Source organism: Lissotriton helveticus, chromosome 1_1 (genome assembly GCF_964261635.1).
Source record: "Lissotriton helveticus chromosome 1_1, aLisHel1.1, whole genome shotgun sequence".
NCBI lineage: Eukaryota > Metazoa > Chordata > Amphibia > Caudata > Salamandridae > Lissotriton > Lissotriton helveticus.
This window is the reverse complement of record NC_136057.1, coordinates 1,007,236,875-1,007,259,115: the sequence shown is the minus strand read 5'-3', so window position 1 is coordinate 1,007,259,115 and position 22,241 is coordinate 1,007,236,875.

Genomic DNA, 22,241 nt, shown 5'->3' with positions numbered 1-22,241 from the left:
CCGTTCTATTCTTCATCCATTACCACAGATGTCCTAGCATCCTCCCTGGTATCACCTGGCATTCCACTCATGCCTCCAGCTCCCTCCATCATTCACTCTTCCCCCCCGAGGGATGGGTATGCCCGCTATTGACTCCCCCACCTCTCCCAAGTATCGCCAACCAGGGAACCCCCTTTAGGGTGGTTACCTGAACCCCCCCCCCGAGAACCAAACTGTGCATCTTTCACTCCCACCTACTCAAGCATTCCTATGACACCAAATCGCCTCGTTCCACAACTTGCTAACCACGTCTCTCATCTCCATCATGTAGTAAGCATTCCCCAATCTCAAAAGATACACTCCGTCGTCCCTGAACAGTAATGGTTCTTCCAGTCGCAGTCCAGCATGAGCAATGACTTGAATGTCCTTGTCCCTCAGAAAACCTGCATCGCTCTGTTGAGCTTCCGTCAAGCTTTTTCCACAGCCCCGTGTTTGATTGCACCCCTCCATACTTTCCGAGGAACAAATTCAGTCCAGGTAATGCATGTCCCTGCCAACCTGTGTTTCAAAACCTCCAAGTCTCTTTGCATCAGCTGTAAGAGCGCCAAACCCGACAGCCAAACCAAATCGTTCTCACCCAAACGGATTATCAACAGATCAGGGCATCCCTTCTGGGTTATCATTTTCGTGAGCCAGGCAATAGTGCCCCCCATCGCATCCCCCTTTTCCCCACCAGTACACCTAATGATGGTGTCCTTTGAGTCCCAGGTTACGGCCGTACACCTGTTGCTCTGCATACTTGGAGGCCCAATGCACAAACGAATGCCCCACGATCCAAGTGACTGTCTTGGCCCCCGGTCCTCCCATGCAACCTGCGGGAGAAAAAGACATTAGTGACATAGCCTGAAACAATCCACACCAATCCTCCCATGCCTAGTCCAGTGCCCCGCCAAGTCCCCTCATTTACAAACATACCTCTCACAGCACCTAGATTTCCACCTCCCAATCTCCCAAATCCTATCCCAGGACCAACCCAGCCGGGCCGCCGCTGTCGCCGCCCCAATATGGAAGGAATGCGCCCCAAATCCGTCCGGGTCCAGACCCAACCACTTCAATGCTATGCGCAGAACCGCCAATAACTGCCCTGCCGTCACTTTCACCCCAGACACGTGACAAAAGATTTCACCAATCCCTGCTCGTATAATCAAGAGAAAGTTCCGCCATTCCGCCACCGGGCCAACACCCCCACAACCAACCTCACACAGCCAAACCCACTTTCCTCTTCCCAACGGATCCGTCTTAGACTGCCCCAACTAAATCCCCAGACAACTCTCATCCAACCTGATCACCTCATACCTCCTGCAACACACCTTGTAGGTTCAAAGCGCCTCTGAGACCCTAAAAGCCCCCAAAAACATCCATATCATGCACAAACGGAAAACCCGAACCTCAAAAACAGCATAACAACAAAACAGCAAAACCTCAAGCAACCTGACCAACAGATCAAAGGTAATAGCTTCCCACAACCCCCTTCACCCCCTCTCTCCCTGCTCCAACCTCTGAGTGCCCTACTTATAATCTTTCATAGGGTCAAAGCCAAAAAACAAACAACAGTAGAACGACTCTCCTGACAAATTTCCCCAAATTGTTGCAGATGTCAGCCTTTTGTCATTGCAATGCAATACAAACTGCAACACTCTTTGTTTCACAGTTGTGCGATCTCCAAAAGCAGCATCCCTGCACCATCCCATAAAGGATCCAAACTCCGCCAGCCTGTAGGTCCGTCTTGTGGTATTGGCTATAGAGTTCTCCACCAGGCCTATCACCTTTACTCCCCCAAGGCCCAGATGCCGTCCGGCAGCTGGGTCTTGAACTGATCAACTCCTGGTGCCATTTGCCAGAATCGCTGCCACTTCGAATGAGACAAAGCATCCACAATGACGTTATTCGCTCCAGGGACATGCTTGGCTCTAAAAAAAACATATTCAACCTCAGACATTTCAGCATGAAACTCTGCAACAAATGCAGCACTCTCAGATCCCTTGCCCTCTGTCGGGTGACCAACTCGACCACAGTCATGTTGTCCACATGGAACAGCACTGACCTGTTCTGAAACTCAGACCCCCACACCTCCAGTGCAACCAACAAGGGAAGAAGTTAGAGAAATGCAATGCTCCTTCCCTGCTTCACCCAATGAGCTGGCCAGTCTTCAGCACACCACCTGCCATCCGAGAAGATCCCAAAACCTGCCGCCCCGGCTGAGTAAATTTGCACTTGCCAAACCATCCGTTTGTCCTCAAAATCCAGTGACACCCCATTGAAATCAGTCAAGAACGTCAGCCATGTTCTCAAAATCCGCCTGGACCCCCATGGAAATCCGGAGCCTGTGGTGCGGTAGAACTGCCCCCGACATGACCATGCCGAGCCGTCTGCAGAACGTCCGTCCAGCCCTTACCACCCTGCACGCGAAGTTCAGGAAACTCAGCAGTTGCTGCACCGCCCTCAACGTGATCATATTTTCCCCAATCGCCCACAAGAGGCACGCCTGAATCTCCGACACTTTCGCAGCAGGTACTCGAGCTATCCAGTGAATGGAGTCCAGCTCAATCCCAGGGAATGTTATGTTGCAGCTAGGCCCATCTGTTTTCTTGGGCACCAAGGGGACTCCAAAATGCCGCGACATCTCCTGGAATTGCAACAGGGCCCTTCCACAATTCCCAGAATGGGCCTTCCCCAGAAAGAGGAAGTCGTCCAGATAGTGAGCAACGTCCCAATGTCCGCTGATCTGTGTAAAAGCCCACTGCAGGAATGTGTTAAACATCTCGAACAGCGTGCAGGAAATCTCACACCCCATGGGCAAAACCTTGTCCACGTAGATGGCCCTGTAGTGTGGTTTAAGGGCCTCTTTCTGCGTGCATGTTAAGATTGCATGTTTTTGCAGAGTTAGCTTTTATGAAGGTCTATACATGAGAAAAGGTTTGTTTTTCGACATCTCTAGACATACATCGTGCCCCCAGTTTCTACAGTAATTGCTGAGCCGCCAAGGTTATCATAACGTGCAAGCCTGTTTATCGGCGTGTCCGTGTAACACATTCTAGACACAACAATTTGGCAGCTGCAAGCCGAATAGGATTCTGGCGCCTTTATCATAGCACACTTGCCAGAATTGAATACACTTGGAAGATTCCAGGGATGCAGGGAGACTAACGGATCCTGATGTAATTTACAGTTACTTAGCGGACAGGTAAATGGGGTCTCCCTAAGAAAGCTCAAGAGACCTTCTATAGTTTTATAATACATAGTTCCTAGATAGGGAGGGTGCTTCAAATAGGCGCTTTTATCACCTGTTTGTACTATCATTGTAATATGATTCCTCCTTTTGTATTTTATGGAATTGTAACCATGCTGACCGGATTATTGTTAATCATATGTATGCTTATGTTGATTAAAATACTGCGCTTGAGATTACGTCGTCAAAATAAACATTTTAACCTTACCGTGTCTCTATTATACTCCTGTTGTGGACTGGTATGAACGTATAACAAAAGAGTGTTCTCACTTCCTAGCATTCCTGAGATGGTCCTAAGTCGCATGTTCTAGGTTGTCTAATCATTGGTTTCTTTGCTATAGGACGAAGAGCTAATGTGACACTGATTGCTAGTCTGGTAGGGGATTTTGGGTACTAAGGTGAGTTTTGGCACACCCTAATTCACTAAGGTCCTAAGTCTCTATGCACAGTTCTGTGTCTGAACAAAGTGATACAAAAGGGGATGATGGACGGTGCGTTTAAACAAATCAAACACTCACCCCCAGTCAACTGATCTGGGTTTAATCCATCACCATTCTTTAGTTCACTCAGCCACCCCAGTTCAGACATGGCTATATGCAAATCAGTCTGACCCTGTGCCCCATAGGAACAGTCCAGCCCGAACTGCCAAGCCATGTCTTCCCTGGACCGGAAACAAGCATCCTGGGACCGGTTTCGGATTCATAATCCTCATCAGCCAGGCTATCTTGATTCCAGTGGCCAAGTGAACAAGGGACTCACGTCTGAGCATACCCTGCCACACTTAGGACGAACAAAGCGATACAAAAGGGGATGATGGACGGAGCGGTTGAACAAATCAAACACTCACCCTCAGTCAACTGATCTGGGTTTAATCCATCACCATTCTTTAGTTCACTCAGCCACCCCAGTTCAGACATGGCTATATGCAAATCAGTCTGACCCTGTGCCCCATGGGAACAGTCCAGCCCGAACTGCCAAGCCATGTCTTCCCTGGACCGGAAACAAGCATCCTGGGACCGGTTTCGGATTCATAATCCTCATCAGCCAGGCTATCTTGAATCCAGTGGCCAAGTGAACAAGGGACTCACGTCTGAGCATACCCTGCCACACTTAGGGCGAACAAAGCGATACAAAAGGGGATGATGGACGGAGCGTTTGAACAAATCAAACACTCACCCCCAGTCAACAGATCTGTGTTTAATCCATCACCATTCTTTAGTTCACTCAGCCACCCCAGTTCAGACATGGCTATATGCAAATCAGTCTGACCCTGTGCCCCATGGGACCAGTCCAGCCCGAACTGCCAAGCCATGTCTTCCCTGGACCGGAAACAAGCATCCTGGTACCGGTTTCGGATTCATAATCCTCATCAGCCAGGCTATCTTGAATCCAGTGGCCAAGTGAACAAGGGACTCACGTCTGAGCATACCCTGCCACACTTAGGGCGAACAAAGCGATACAAAAGGGGATGATGGACGGAGCGTTTGAACAAATCAAACACTCACCCCCAGTCAACTGATCTGGGTTTAATCCATCACCATTCTTTAGTTCACTCAGCCACCCCAGTTCAGACATGGCTATATGCAAATCAGTCTGACCCTGTGCCCCATGGGAACAGTCCAGCCCGAACTGCCAAGCCATGTCTTCCCTGGACCGGAAACAAGCATCCTGGGACCGGTTTCGGATTCATAATCCTCATCAGCCAGGCTATCTTGAATCCAGTGGCCAAGTGAACAAGGGACTCACGTCTGAGCATACCCTGCCACACTTAGGGCGAACAAAGCAGTACAAAATCCCCTTTTGTATCGCTTTGTTCGCCCTAAGTGTGGCAGGGTATACTCAGACGTGAGTCCCTTGTTCACTTGGCCACTGGATTCAAGATAGCCTGGCTGATGAGGATTATGAATCCGAAACCGGTCCCAGGATGCTTGTCTCCGGTCCAGGGAAGACATGGCTTGGCAGTTCGGGCTGGACTGTTCCCATAAGGCACAGGGTCAGACTGATTTGCATATAGCCATGTCTGAACTGGGGTGGCTGAGTGAACTAAAGAATGGTGATGGATTAAACACAGATCAGTTGACTGGGGGTGAGTGTTTGATTTGTTCAAACGTTCCGTCCATCATCCCCTTTTGTATCGCTTTGTTCGCCCTAAGTGTGGCAGGGTATACTCAGACGTGAGTCCCTTGTTCACTTGGCCACTGGATCAAGATAGCCTGGCTGATGAGGATTATGAATCCGAAACCGGTCCCAGGATGCTTGTCTCCGGTCCGGGGAAGACATGGCTTGGCAGTTCGGGCTGGACTGTTCCCATAAGGCACAGGGTCAGACTGATTTGCATATAGCCATGTCTGAACTGGGGTGGCTGAGTGAACTAAAGAATGGTGATGGATTAAACCCAGATCAGTTGACTGGGGGTGAGTGTTTGATTTGTTCAAACGCTCCGTCCATCATCCCCTTTTGTATCGCTTTGTTCGCCCTAAGTGTGGCAGTGTATACTCAGTTGTGAGTCCCTTGTTCACTTGGCCACTGGATTCAAGATAGCCTGGCTGATGAGGATTATGAATCCGAAACCGGTCCCAGGATGCTTGTCTCCGGTCCAGGGAAGACATGGCTTGGCAGTTCGGGCTGGACTGTTCCCATAAGTCACAGGGTCAGACTGATTTGCATATAGCCATGTCTGAACTGGGGTGGCTGAGTGAACTAAAGAATGGTGATGGATTAAACCCAGATCAGTTGACTGGGGGTGAGTTTTTGATTTGTTCAAACGCTCCGTCCATCATCCCCTTTTGTATTGCTTTGTTCGCCCTAAGTGTGGCAGGGTATACTCAGACGTGAGTCCCTTGTTCACTTGGCCACTGGATTCAAGATAGCCTGGCTGATGAGGATTATGAATCCGAAACCGGTCCCAGGATGCTTGTCTCCGGTCCAGGGAAGACATGGCTTGGCAGTTCGGGCTGGACTGTTCCCATAAGGTACAGGGTCAGACTGATTTGCATATAGCCATGTCTGAACTGGGGTGGCTGAGTGAACTAAAGAATGGTGATGGATTAAACCCAGATCAGTTGACTGGGGTTGAGTGTTTGATTTGTTCAAACGCTCCGTCCATCATCCCCTTTTGTATCGCTTTGTTCGCCCTAAGTGTGGCAGGGTATACTCAGACGTGAGTCCCTTGTTCACTTGGCCACTGGATTCAAGATAGCCTGGCTGATGAGGATTATGAATCCGAAACCGGTCCCAGGATGCTTGTCTCCGGTCCAGGGAAGACATGGCTTGGCAGTTCGGGCTGGACTGTTCCCATAAGGCACAGGGTCAGACTGATTTGCATATAGCCATGTCTGAACTGGGGTGGCTGAGTGAACTAAAGAATGGTGATGGATTAAACCCAGATCAGTTGACTGGGGGTAAGTGTTTGATTTGTTCAAACGCTCCGTCCATCATCCCCTTTTGTATCGCTTTGTTCGCCCTAAGTGTGGCAGGGTATACTCAGACGTGAGTCCCTTGTTCACTTGGCCACTGGATTCAAGATAGCCTGGCTGATGAGGATTATGAATCCGAAACCAGTCCCAGGATGCTTGTCTCCGGTCCAGGGAAGACATGGCTTGGCAGTTCGGGCTGGACTGTTCCCATAAGGCACAGGGTCAGACTGAGTTGCATATAGCCATGTCTGAACTGGGGTGGCTGAGTGAACTAAAGAATGGTGATGGATTAAACCCAGATCAGTTGACTGGGGGTGAGTGTTTGATTTGTTCAAACGCTCCGTCCATCATCCCCTTTTGTATCAGTTCTGTGTCTGAGCAGAATCCCTGTAACATGGCGCCGCCAACAAGTGTGGTCTTATTGTGAGACACTTGAGTAGTGCTTAAATCAGTCTACGGTCCCCTCACTATCGTTTCCGGTTGACGGTAGTGACGGATAAAAAACCTATCTATATTTACATAGGTTGTTTCAAGCTTGATACTTCTCAAAGGTTTCCTCTTTGAATTACTACCCAGTTGTGCGTTATAGTATTGTATTGTATTTTCTCTATTACTGTTTCGATATGGCTGCGGTTGATATCCTGGCACACAGTTGTGTAGCTGTGCGTAATCATTTGCAGGAATACCTCGTTTCTTTGAGGGACAGGCAGTGGTTTTTGTGGTCTCTGCTGACGTGGCGTACCCGTTTGAGTTGTATTACTCATGGGTCACATTTCCCGCAGTGGATGCTAATTCTGGTGTTTTTCACACTTACACTCCCACTGATGCTCCTGCAGTGTACTCTCCATATTGGACGGTAGAAATTCCGATTTCTGTTTGGTAGCATGCCGTTTGGTTTAAAATGGCGCCCTCCCACATGTTGTTACAGCGGTCAGACAAGGACCATTCCAAGTGCTACTTGGCCTGTGTTGGCTGCTTACACCCCTCATCCTCAGGCAGGTTCTTTGACAGCCCAACAATTGCGACCCCTATATGCCTCTTCGGTAGCAGTTATTAGGGGTCTGGTTCACTACATTACTCGCAAACTCCCGGGTGGGGCCCTTGGTGGTGCGGCACATCCAGTTGGCGGTGGCGGACTCAGACTTAGTTCCCTCATGGTTAATGCGGTAATGGGCAAGCGTCCCCAGGATAAGGAAGAAATGCCTTTTTGGCTTGCTGTGAAATTTGACCACCTGGAAGCAGTGTTCCCAAATACTAGTCCTGTTGAGAAACACAGGATCCTCACTGTGAGTTTGCAGAAGGACTTAGTGCCTGACGTAACTGAGTGCACAAATTGGGGGTAATTTTTGCGGCAGTCTATACTAGGTGCTTTGGCACCCCGTCAATGACTGTTTTGCCCACTGTGATCAAGCGTGTTCAGGATGAGCGTGGACCAGAGGCAGCAGTGGAGTTGGGGATGCGACTCGTGGGAGCTTTTGAAATGGTACGCAATCTCGTCCTTGCAAATGTCAAGGGGGATGCGGTAAGTTTCCAAGTCTCTAATGCTCTACGCGAGGTCCCAGACGCCGACAAACCCCGTCAGTTGCCAAAAATTATCACGGAGGCTTATAAGACCGTAGGCCGTAATAGTTTAGGTGTTAAGCCTTTCGTGAAAAAAGAAAAGCAACAGCAAACTCAGCAAGGGTCGTCTGATAAGGATGACCGCCCGATGGTTCAGAAACAAAATTGGAGTAGGAACAAAAAACAGGGAAAGCAGCAGCAGAAACAGGGTTCCTGTACCTCTTCACCTACACCTGCCCCTGTTGAGCGTAAATATGATTTGCTCGATCACAGTACTATTAAGTCGCTTGATAGATTTCAGGTTCCTGAACAACATTCTCCTCGCTCTTTGCAGGAAACATCGGTAACAGGCACCGGTGGAGGAGGCAGCAGCAGAGGTCAAGGTGCCCAACAGAGCCGTGAGCAGCCTCGTGAGGCTGACGGAAAAGGCAAGCAAGACGAGTCACTGTGTCAAAGACTCCAGTTTCAAAATAAGAAAGTTGCTGCTGTAACAGTGAGATATGCCACAGATAGTGAGAACGCAGCTTCGAAATCTGACATGGGCTCTGACCCTGCTTGACAGCGTGGCGGAGAGTACCATCGTTTGAGAGGCGCTGCGTCCACTACTGAAGGTGACAGCGACTGACACCTTAGTTGTAGTGGAAACAGCTGACACTAGAGTGGCTCCCCCTGATAGACTATATGAAATTGTCCTTGTAATTGAAGGTGACATAGAACGTACCATAAAAGTTTTTGGGGGGGAAAATCTAATGACTACTTATGATATTTTGTTGGCGGAGGTCGACTGGCCCCCACCTTTTCTCTTGGCCGCTCCACAAGGGGACGAGGTGATCCTCCCCGCTTTCGCGCACACCGTGCCAAAGGAGCAGGCACTGCAATTTGCAGAAGATTGGGCTAAGGCGCTTGCGCCGGCGTTGTACCGTACTCACTGTGGATGGAACAAATCTTCCCCTCGACATGAGATCCCTTTGCGGTTCATGCCACAGCCACAACCCCAATACCCCATACGGCGTGAGGTGAAAGCCTCTGTAGCCGAAATCATTGAGCAATTGGAATATCAATGTGAAATTGAAATGTCTGTGTCTCCGACGAATAACCCACTTTTTACTGTGACCAAGCCAGATGGCTCGTACCGTTTGGTATTGGATTACAGCCACTTAAATTCGCATTGTAGTACGTATGCGGTGCAGAATACTCACAGCTCTGCTCTTGTGGATAGTCTTTTGTGTATAAGGTTCAAAACCACGCTTGAAATTTCCAATGGCTTCTTTGTCCATAACTTGTCCCCCCTTAGTAGTCAGTGGACCAGTTTTACCTGTGGTGGCAAACAACGGCAATTTCTTCGTTTGGCCATGGGCTACAAGAACAGTCAAGGCGTTTTTGCTGCCCAAATAGTCTCTCTGCTAGAGAGGCTCGATGCAGATGCATGTTCGTATGTGGGTGAAATTTATCTCACAGACGACGAATTATGGCCGCATCTGTGCTGTGTTGACCGCATCATTTGCCGTTTTGCGGACTTTGGCTATAAATTCAACTTTGCAAAATCAAATATTGCAGAGTACAGTGTTGTTCCTGGGCTACGAGCTCAATAATGAAGGTAGAGGCTTGGCTCCTCACTTCTTGGAGAAATGCGCACTTTTGCGCGCTCCCACAATGCTGAAAAAGCTACAATCCTTACTGGGCTTTTTAAATTTGGGCCGTACATACATTCAGGAATATGCCCAGCGTATCAAGTCGCTCTATGCATTGATACAACCTACTTTTTCCAAATCGTGCTGGATGCCAGAACATTCAGCCATCTTGCAATCTTTGCAGGCTGACCTACTAGAATCTAAGTTCTCGTCGACTCGTGATAACCACACCAACCTGGTAATAAGAATCGTACCAGGGGCGGTGGGTTTTACGTACCTCACTTTTAATGAGGGAGACACAGTTCCTATTGCTTACAAGTCACACCTGTACACTTCGGCCGAGTTGCGGTTTTCCACTGTGGAAAAAGTTTTGACAGCAGTGAAAATGGCGATTCTTAAGGATCGTGCACTGTCGCAGGAAAAACGCATTGTGGTTGTTACTCCGTATCCTGCCTTGGAGGCAGTGACGAAGGCCAGTCTACCAAATTCCAAGGCTTTGCACCCTCGGAGGATACAATGGGCTACATCCTTGACATCCCCGGATGTAACGTTCATTTTTGATTCCTCTTTGCAGACTCAGGAGTTTTTGCAGTATGAGTTTGTTCATCCTGCTCCTCTGACTATGCACCCACTTGAGGATTTTTGTTGTATCATTTACACTGATGGAAGTGCCCAAGCGACGACGGGTTCTAGACACACGTATTCCGCGGCCTGTGCAATTGTGGTTGGTATGATGGTGGAAAGTGAATTCAAGTCCAATGTCGTGCATACACAGACATTAGGGGACTGTACCGCCCATTTGGCAGAACTACGTGCTTTGATGCTTGCATTGGAGTACACGGACCCCAATGTGACTACTCTTATTGTGAGTGATTCTTACTACTGTGCACAGTCTTTCAATGACAATCTACTCTTTTGGACTCAAAATGATTATTGTGACTCCAAAGGTCGCACAATAAAACATAAAATGATCTGGGTTCGAGTGGCAGAGCTAAAAGAACGACTCCCACTCATTTTTGTAATTCATACTCTGGGTCATCAGCGCCTTGGAGTTCACGCTGTTGGCAACTGTCTCGCGGACGAAACTGCGAAGACAGCAGTAGCAACATTTGCAGTGGCAGCAGTTACACGTTAGAAGTTAGACTCTTGAGGCACAGCCGGGAGTCAGGGACCGAAATCTTTTTTTAAATCCTTTTAATTCTTTAATTACTGAAGCTAATCGTTGAATTGTGTTAATTGTGTTAATTGCTGGGATACATAGTGATTTTAAAACTACTCACAGAATGGCACGATCTCTGTGCATCTTCTAAAGAATCCCCTCACCTTCCCCTTCCTTTCTACTCGCCCCTCCCGAGGATCCACACTTCCTTAGGCGGCTGATTTGGGTCACCTGGGATTCGGGAGCAGGATCTCGAGTGCTCCGACACATGCCCCATCTTCGGGGTAATCTCGGTCGGCGGACTAGTGGTGAGGGCGATTTGGCCCACCCACTACAAAATGTCCCCTCCTACTCGGACGCGCAGCGGACGAGCGCAGCGGGTGCCTCGTTGGCGCGCCGGAGGTGCGCCGGAGGTAAGCCCGTCTGCACCCGTCCACATCCACGTCTAATCCTCACACTCCGCTAGAATACTCCAGGGAGTCCCTGCTCCTTTTGAGACAGCCTATGCCGCCTCCCTGCGCACATTCAATCACGATTGAGGAGTCTCGTAATCGTTGCCGCTATTGCCCATATGTGCTATCTAAGTCTGAGTTCTGTCTCCCTTATCCCACTATTTTTAATATGGCCCTGATTAATTGCAGATCCCTGCCGAAACACGCATTAGAAATCAATACATTAGTTGAAGATATTGTTTCTAACAGAGACATGGTTAGCCCCGGATTCTGACCCGGACATCGTCCAGGCTATGCCTCCAGGCTTTTTAATACAACACCTGGACCGAACGCAGGGAAAGGGTGGGGGGATAGCCATAATATATAAGGAGCACCTTTCCTGCCGGGTTCACAGCAGTCCCATACAAGACTGCGAAAACTTATATTTCACTATTCAAGTCTCTCCATGTAAATCGCTTTCTGGACTCCTTATCTACCGCCCACCAGGGGCTATTGGACAATTCTGTAGCTCACTTTTGGAAACATCATTGACCCTGGCTAGCACACTTCCAAACCTTATGATCTTAGGGGATCTAAATATTCACTTTGATAATAATAAAGATAGTCGTGCTACTGAGCTGTTATTAGATCTGGCATCGTCCCAGCTCAATTTGAGTAACCATCAACTCAGGCACACCCTGGGGCACCTTTTGGACCCCATTTTGTCTAATATTCCTGATCTCAAAGTGTGCGCACCAATTCCAGTGCCATGGTCAGACCATTCTCTTATCCTGTTCGGTTGGTGGATTCCGATCACTTACCATCATAGTTCAGCCCCCCGAAGGCCCGCACGCCCATGGTCAAAGTTGGACACAGATAAATGGAAACACACCCTGGAACTCTCCCCGCCTACTTGTGAGGGGGACCCCGTACTAGCGGATACCATGTTTACCTCATGGATTGAAAATTCTCTGGACACAGTCCTCCCCAAAAAATGTACCCTGAATCCTCGGAAAAAAGCCACCTTGCCCTGGTTTACTGAGGAGGTCCGTCTGCAAAAAAAACTCTGCAAGCAGGCCGAAAGGGCATGGAGGAAGGACTATGACCTCGGCAGAAAGCGGGACTATAAGTTGATGATCCTAAACTACAAAAAGGCACTCAAACTCTCGCAAGCTGCTTTTTTTGCAGAAAAAATTAGATCCTCTACAAGCTCGTCAAGAGACACTTTTCAAATAGTGAAAAAACTTTTAAAAGTCCCCCTCTGCCAGGTAGCCCCTTCGGACAGCCGATGTAATGAACTGGCTGAGTTCTTCAATCAGAAGATCCAAAACATTCTGAAGCACCTTCCTACGGATAGCCATGCTGATCTAGATGTCCCTCCCCAGTTAGCAACACAGCAAGTCGAGCATAGCTTGGACTCATTTGCCCCCATCACAATAGACATCCTCTTCCCCATCTTCCAGTCTATGAAAAGCGGTTCCCCGCTCGACCCAGCTCCATTACATATCTTGAAATCAGTTGCTCCTACTATCCTCGCCCCAATGGCAAACCTGATTAACACCTCTTTGTCACAGGGAGTCGTGCCTCCGAACTGGAAGAGGGCGGTAGTCAAAGCCCTGTTAAAAAAAAACAATCTCGACCCCCTGGAGCTGAACAACTTTCGGCCTATTTCCTTACTGCCAGGTAAGATGGCAGAAAAATGTATCAACCGGCAGCTATCTGACTATCTGGAAGCAAGCAATTTACATAAACCTTCACAGACGGGATTCCGACCTGGCCAAGGTACGGAGACCGCGATGATAGCAGTGGTGGAAGAGGCGAGGAAGATCTTAGATTCAGGGGAATCAGTGGCAGTGATCCTCCTGGATCTGAGCATGGCCATCGACACTGTTAACCATCAAATGCTGGTTCAGCGGTTGAGGGACTTGGGAATTTCAGGACTTGCTCTGTCTTGGCTGAGATCCTTTTTACATAATCAGTCATTTCAGGTGGCAGAGGGCAATTTTATCTCCAATACAACTCCAATACACTGTGGCGTCCCCCAGGGCTCATCTCTGAGCCCCACGCTTTTTAATGTTTATATGTCCCCTCTCGAAAAAATTGTTACCCCCTATGGCATTAAGCTCTTGACTTATGCCGACGATACCCAGCTGGTTGTGGCACTCACTCAACAGGACTGCCCTTCCATCGATCTGTACTCCTGTCTCGGTGACATAGCCAGCTGGATGAACAGTTCCCATCTCAAGCTTAACAGCGACAAGACGGAGATCATGGTTATAGGTAATCAGTCTTATTTCCGCCCAGAGACGCTGTGGCCTCCGTGTATCGGACTGCCTCCAACTCCTAAATAAGACATTAAAAGCTTGAGGATCTGGCTCGATCAAGGCCTCACACTTAATACTCAAGCCAGAAAAACTGCGGGAGCCTGTTTCGGCCTCCTTCGAACGGCGCGAAAAATCCTTTCGCTGCTGCCCATTCAGTCCAGGAAGCTCTTGATACAGGGCCTTATACTATCCAGACTGGACTACGGCAATGCGTTGTATTTGGGCGCTCCACAGAAAGTGACAGCTAAACTGCAGGTTGTGCAAAATACTGCGGCTCGGATTTTAACGGGCGCCAACAACCACAGCTCAGCTAAGCCGGCCCTCAGGTCACTGCACTGGCTGCCCATCGTCGAAAGAGTACATTTTAAGGACCTGTGCATTACCCATAAAATTCTGCATGGCAAGGCCCCGCCTATTCTAAAGGACCTTATCTCCCCATACAGAACCAATAGAACTCTTCTAACCACGCATCTACATTTGACCGCCATACCAAGGATCAAAAGGGCCCGGTCAGGAGGCCGCCTCTTTTCGTACAACTCCTCCAAACTCTGGAACTCACTCCCACTGGACATCCGTGCCCAACCCAATCTCCTTTCCTTTCGTAAGCTTCTTAAGACCTGGCTGTTTCCCTAATTTCCCCGCATTTGCCCTCACACACGGGCAGCCATGCGCTTTAGAAATCTGAAAACATAAACATAAACATAAACACGTTCCAAAAGTAAGATTGATGATGACATCTTGGCAGCTATTGCCGCAACTGAGAAGGGAGGTAATTATCCTAAGGGTTTCCCTTCGAAAGTACTCTAATCACTTAAGTCCCGATAAAGTTCCCTATGTGAGAATTAACTACGTTGGTGACAGACTGATTCCCAAGCGCACCGCAGACAGGCTTTGATTACAGCAGCCCACGCTGGGATGGCTTTGGCGCATGCAGGCGTGTCAGCTACTGTATCTCTCCTATAGCAACGATATTGGTGGCGGGGTTTGTACAAACAGACAAGTGATTTTGTCCTTCAATGTGGCATTTGTCAGCAAATTAAACCTTCTTCTGCGGCACGCCCGCCCCAAACTCAGTTGTACATATCTAATAAGCCACTCGCGTGTGTTTATTTGGATCACTGCGGTCCTTTCTCTTCTAATACTGCGTATAAGTACATCTTAGTTGCAGTTGACTCTTGCATGCACTTTGTCTGGGTGTGGCCTCAAAGGAGCACTGATGCTAGAACTGTCGTAAGGGATTTGCATGTCTTTGTGGGAATTTTTGCGTGTGGCACCTCCCATTCGGATCAGGGTCCAGCGTTTGCCTCTAAGGCGTACAAGGATGCCATGGCTTCATTGGGGGTCCAAGGTAAATTTTCATCTCCATACAGGCCTGAGGGCAATAGTGTTGGGGAGCGAATGAACTGAGATTTAAAGCAATCCTTGACAGCGAAGGTTTTAGGTGCTGGCAGAGAATGGCTTACCCACCTGAATAGCGTACAACATGCACTTAATAATCTCTCTAGAAGGTCTCTGGGTGGGCGGACCCCATAGGAAATGCTCTTTGGCATCACGATGTTTGTTCCGGACCTTGACGGTCTAGACATGGCGGCAGGAGCCGCATCCTTTGACGTAGACGAACATTCTAATGTTTTACAGAACCTAAAAAAGACCAGAGACAGTCTTGCAAAGGAAAACTTGCCCTCCACGTCTGAAGCTGCGTTGCAGATTCCGGTAGTCGGCTGGCTACCCCAGGTTGGAGAACTGGTCCGAGAGAAGATCGACAACAAGAAAGAATTTGGTCCTTCCTATCGAGCTCCAGTGGCCGTGCTTGGTGTGCAGGGTACAAGAACAGTCATTTTACCTCCTCTTCCTGGACGAAAGGGGAACAGGTACATTTCAATTGACCATGTCAAACCACACAGATTGGCCGATACTCTATAAGATGACGCCTGCGGTTTCGTGTCCAGCGATGGTTTGGCCCCGGATCCTGCCATCGGGCCTGACATTGCCATTGAAATTAGTCCACTTATGAATTCTGAAATATACTTACCCAACAGATTTGTCTATGCCTGATTTGAAGACCTGTGTGGCTAATCAATTCCATTTTTCATTTGACACTGGCTCATCCACATCAAAGACCCCTTCAAAAGTTTCGATTTTTGCTACGTGGTTAAAAAAAACATTTTGATCCCACCTTGGATTTACATTTGGCTGGTGCTGATTGCAATTTTTTTGTTCACGTCCATAGGATTTCTGGTATATTTTTTTTGTTTTATCAGTGGACACTATGTTGAGAAAGAACATCAATTCGAGTGATTGACGGAACTTTGGCTCCCCACTCCTCTTTGCACATCATGAAGAGGGACCAGACTTTTGTTAATATAGCTGCTTGGCCCGTATTAGATGGAATTGTATGGGATGATGTGAAGTTCCAGATTCATGGTCCCACAGAGGTTATTAATGTTCCCAATGTACTCCGTGTTTCTATGGGGGATGTGGTTAAACAAAATGTTCGCTCTGATGAGTGGGATGTTAAAGCTGTGGAAGCTTTATTTACTGATTTGAAATAATATGCTGCCTTCGATGCTGAAGATTTATATTTAGAGTCTGCGAATTATGGTGATTTGTACTGGTACCAACATTTTGGCAATCACTTTCTGCATAAGACTGGCTCATTTAGGAGTATGGTTAATTTCACACAGTGGGAACATTGTCCCGCGTCAGTGGAAGGCAGTGCAAAAACATTTTTGAAAAAGTTTTCCTATTTTACCGATTTTGATCAATCCAACCCTAATGCATTTTATTTTAGATTGACTGGAGAATCATTTTCCAAGGTTAGACTAACCCACACCAAATTACTCTATTCAAAGTCCTTTATTGAACAGTTGGCTGTTGGGGGCTATGAACTGTGGAGAGATACTATTGATCTTAAATCTGTTTGGGGTTCTAAAAGTTGGCAAGTGCAAGACACTGAGGCTTTGCATCGTGCATGTCTCATCCCAAACCATATGTTGTTTCTGAATGATACTATTTCACAAACCACATGCTTTGGATTGGCTACTTCTTAAAAATTAAATGCTCCTTCATTTCCTGATTTGGGTGAATTTCCCCGATGGAATAATTATACCAGTACTTCCCACAGTGAAATACAGGCACTGTTTAGCAATTCCTCTTTTAATGTTTCCAGCATTAATCCTGAAGGCTGGTTGATATAGCTAAAAATAGCAGATTCCTGCCAGCAACATTTTCTGGGTCTGACCCCTGGCTATACAGAGGTTATAGTTGATCGCCGTTTTCAAACTCACCACTCTGTCACCACCTATTCTGTAGGCAAATTGTGCCAGAGTTGGCTCAGACATTCATACTTAGCGTCTGTTAAGACACATTTGTCCAAACTCACTGCCACTGTCGATTTAAATGATTTTGTGAAAGGCCCTGCGAGTATCAGATCAAAGAGATGGATATATGCTGCTTACAATGAGGTTTGGAAACTGTCTCAAATTGAAGCTGCTTCTAGGCTTGGAGCTATTGATCAGGCCAATTTAGAAAAAGTGCTTGCCGTTGTAGATAATAGCATTAATACCCTTTCTTCCCGAATATTGTGTCATCTGTGGTTGATATTGTACAAGAAGATGTTGCAGTGTTGTATCATGGGCAAAATCAATTGTGTTCTGTTATGCAGTTTGCCTGGACTTTGCAAACATTAAAGAATGGTCGCGTTCCATGGGATTACATGAACACAAGCTTGTTATTTCTGCCTTTTAATTTGACTATGAAACAGCAATTTATGTCAATGAAGGATGCCACATTTTCCCTGTTGCATATTGAAAAGTTAGAACCTTTGCCTTTTTCTGTAGCAGAAGCCAATTCGGCAGTTTGGCTTATACACGGGTTAATAACCTTACCCTTCTCTCTTTTCAAATTCGAGGCTTGCATGAAACACTATGCTATAGGCAGATTTGAGCCCCTGGGTGGAGCATATATTCATGAAGTTTGGAATCTCCCATTCACATACAGATGTTTAAGGGACGTAAAGAAGATTTTTTGAATGGCGAAGATTGCATCACTACACCAGATAATTCATTAACATGCAGAAATCTTCAATTGCACGGCTCATGTAATGTACTTGCACCAAATTTGACGTGTGGTTTAAAAGGCACTCCAGTTCCGGCCATTACACTGACGTTCACATTGCTTGCTAATGGTAGTTATTTATTATTAAATAATGAAGAGTGGTGTGGGATGCACGCCGGTATTGCTTATATCGTTACCGTTTCCCAGCGTGTAACTTGCTGCAAGAATGTGTTGTTCCCTTCTCCGCTTAGCAGGTTTGATGTTTCCGTCTGCCCCTCGATTCCGACCTTGAAAGCAGAGTTCAACAAGATAAGCAGAATAAGGACTCTTTTGTCCCAGAAGGAAGTTCCCCTCACATCTGCGCGTGAGACATTCGTCCTTCACGTTGCAAATACTCATACTGAGGTTAATGCCTTATTAAACACGGACTTGCCCTTGCACTTCGGTGCTTTGGTCCACACAATCTTAAATGCCTCGTCGACTACTGGCCTGGCACATTTTTTTAAAGTAGTATGCTCTCGCCTTGTGACCTCATTTCAGACTATATTTGGTGTGATCCCTGCATTTTTTCATTCGATTTTCTCGAGTGTCTTTGGAGGTTTCCCCTTGCTCCTGGCTTTAGACGCTGGCTTTCTACTGTTACTTTGTTTATTACAAAATGGATGCACAGTTTGTGCCCCACGACGTACAGTCCCGGCTGCTCCACTAGCGTAACCGGATGCTAGAATGTTATGGAGCGCTGCCTTTGGCGCCTCTTAGTGTGGCGTATGGTTTATCCTTTCGGTTCTCTTACTTCACTTGCGTGCAGCCTGTTTTCCATTGCCTGGATTGCGATTTTGAATGGGCTCTGGATTTGTGTCTCTGCAACACGGTGTCTCCTGAACTGGATTTTAATCTACTAATAGTTGCTCATGAGATAGACTGTTCTGGTACCCGGAATATGGCCTGCGCAGGGGCACACGGGGTTCTAGGAAATTGGGACATTTGTACTGCGGCCAATGACTTTCTGGATCGCAGTTATCTTGAAATAAGCCTGAGTTGTCCTCTGATGATGCTAGAGGCTCCGGCAATTGAGGAACATGTATGTTCTTTCCCTTTGCTTAATTGGATGGCTGAAATGTTCATGAATGAAAACAACGACTTCTTGTTGGAAGCAGTTGCAGCATTTGGTGCTTACACGTTGTTGGACTGAAGCATGGATTCTTTTTTTGCTTCATAGACACGTGCTGAACTCGTGAATATTTTTAAATTTTTGCCTTGGTTTTTCCTTACATTTTGAGGTCTTTTCACACACCAAGGCCACGTGTGTTTGTATTCACTGATTTGGCTGTTTGAATTTCCATTCCTAAATTTCAAGTTTCCAATATTTCTGAACTTAGTTCTGTCTCTTTCTAACTTGAACTCTGCGTTCTATGATGTTTGCCCCGGGTGCTGTGTGTTCCCCAAACATGGGGGGGGGGGTGTATTGTGGTTTATGGGCCTCTTTCTGCGTGCATGTTTAGTTAGCATGGCTTATTAGGAGTTTAAACGCCATTTTCCCTTTTGCTGCTTTTTTTACACACAACACTGCTGAGCTGTTTTTGCAGAGTTAGCTTTTATGAAGGTCTATACATGAGAAAAGGTTTGTTTTTCGACATCTCTAGACATACATCGTGCCCCCAGTCTGTATAATGAGTGCTGAGTCACCAAGGTTATCATAACGGGCTAGCCTGTTTATCGGCCTGTCCGTGTAACACATTCTAGACACAACAATTTGGCAGCTGTAAGCTGAGTAGGATTCTGCCGCCTTTATCATAGCCCACTTGCCAGAATTGAACACACTTGGAAGATTCCAGGCATGCAGAGAGAGTAACCGATCCTGATGTAATTTACACTTACTGAGCGGACAGGTAAATGGGGTCCCCCTAAGAAAGCTCAAGAGACCTTCTATAGTTTTATAATACATAGTTCCTAGATAGGGAGGGTGCTTCAAATAGGCGCTGTTATCACTTGTTTGCATTATCATTGTAATATGATTCCTCCTTTTGTATTTTATGGAATTGTAACCATGCTGACCGTATTATTCTTAATCATATGTATGCTTATGTTGATTAAAATACTGCGCTTGAGATCACGTCGTTAAAGTAAACATTTTAACCTTACCGTGTCTCTATTATACTCCTGTTGTGGACTGGTATGAACATATAACAAAAGAGTGTTCTCACTTCCCAGCATTCCTGAGATGGTCCTAAGTCACATGTTCTAGGTTGTCTAATCATTGGTTTCTTTGCTATGGGACGAAAAGCTAATTTGACACTGATTGTTAGTCTGGTAGGGGATTTGGGGTACTAAGGTGAGTTTTGGCACACCCTAATTCACTGAGGTCCTAAGTCTCTATGCACAGTTCTGTGTCTGAGCAGAATCCCTGTAACAGCCCCAGCAAACTGTACCCCCAGTAGAGAGAAATCCGCGGGATGTATTGGCAGCAGGCGGAAGGCAAATTTGACATCACACTTCGCCAGTTCCGCCCCTGGCCCACACACCCCCACTAGGCGGATCGCATCATCTACTGATGCATAGAGCACCCTCGAGTCTGCTTCTGCGATAAAATCATTCACAGACTGCTCTTCCAGCCACGAGAGGCGATGGATCATGCAAAACTCACCCTTTTCCTTCTTAAGCACCACACCCAATGGGGAGATGATCAATTTGTCAGCAGGCCAGTCGCTAAACGGGCCCGCTATCCTGCCTTCGTCTACCTCCTTCTGCAATTTGGCCGCCACCACTCCCGGCAATTCTTTGGTGATTTCAGATTGTCCGCCCGGTTCTGCGCCCTAGGTCCCTGATAGCCCACTCGAAAATCCTCTCTGAAACCCCACTGAATCTTCAAAGCCACCTCCCAGTCCGGGTAACACGAAAGCCACGGGGCCATCGCCTCCACCTTAACCGGTGTAGGCACCCTTCTGTCCAGTTTGTCCCCGACCTTTCGCGTTTCGCCACTGCTCAGAAGGCGTGACCAAGGTAAAACATTGGGTAAGGGCTTGCTGCCCTCCACACTTGGAGCACTCATGCTTGAACTTGCACGGGTACCGGGAGCAGTAGCCCCTGTTGTACCTCCAACATGCACCAGTGTTGTGGCTGCCTGGCTTAGTGGGCTGACCTGTGGTCCCTGTACTGGGGGTACTCCCCCCGCCCTGCTGTGGGTGGAACGCGGTAGAAAAGACCGATAAGTGACCGTCAAGCCACTGTCCATGTGAGTAGACACCGATGAGCGCGTGGATGCCATCCACTGCATCCACAGTTCTTGGTCCACCTCCCCCCAGGGCTTGTCTGGGTTCGTGCTAACCCTGGCTCTGAACTCCTCATCGTAGCTCAGCCAAGAAAATCCCCCAAATTGCATCTGGGCTTTTCTAATGATGTCCATATACTTCAGTAGCGCTATCACCCTATCCAGGTGCTTCTCGCAGTAAATACTAGCATAAATGAGAAACGCCGACGTCCAGTTTTCCATGTTCACCAGAATCCTAGGCCTTCTAGTCAGCTCCCACTCATCCACAGGCGCCCACAACACCTCTCTCACCGCTCTCTTCACACCCTTGTTCTTTATGACACTCAACACCCCCTGTTCGCCACACACGATGCCGTTGCGCGCTCCTGCGCCGGTGGGATGGCCGCCGTGAACCCCTGCTGCTTCAAGCTGGCACCCTGAGGCCATCATGTGCCCCGCCGAGCCACCCCAGACTCTACTGACCTCCGTCGGTCTGGATCCCCCCTACCCCCAGGTCGCTCCAAACTGGGTGAGCCCGGCACCATCAGGCCTCAAAGCCATCCTGGCTGTCCCCACCTTGAGCTGCGCCACCCTGCAGCTGTCCCCCCTCCTACCCTTATCTGCCCTGTCCCTCTCCTCCTGTACTGCCCTCCTTTCCTCCTCCGAAGTGGAAGTAGGGGGCCCTCTACCTCATCCTCCTAGACCGCCCCTACCCTGGCCGCATTCTGCTCTGCCCACCTCACCTCAATCTGCTGGACCAAGAGGCGCTGCTGCCTGATCCTGTCCTACCAGGCCAGAGACTCCCACCGGGGAAGGAGGGGGAGAAATAGCCCTGTACCCCCTACCATACTGAAACATCCATGGCACCGGTGCCATAACCTGACATGGGGCCCCTCACCCACCCCCAACCTCACCCACCACCCCATGAGCCTTTTCCACGCCCCCTTCTGGCACAGGGCTTCTCACCCTAGACCCCCTGGAGAGGTCAATGAGAGCATCCTCCTATTGCCCCACATCAGCGTCCAGAATCCCTTTATCCCCATCGCAAACTGGTGCCTCCAAATAGAGCACCCGGGACCCCCCCGCCTCCTCACCCATGTCGCCTTGCTCTTGATCTGCCAAATTAGCAACCGGTCCAAATCCCACTGT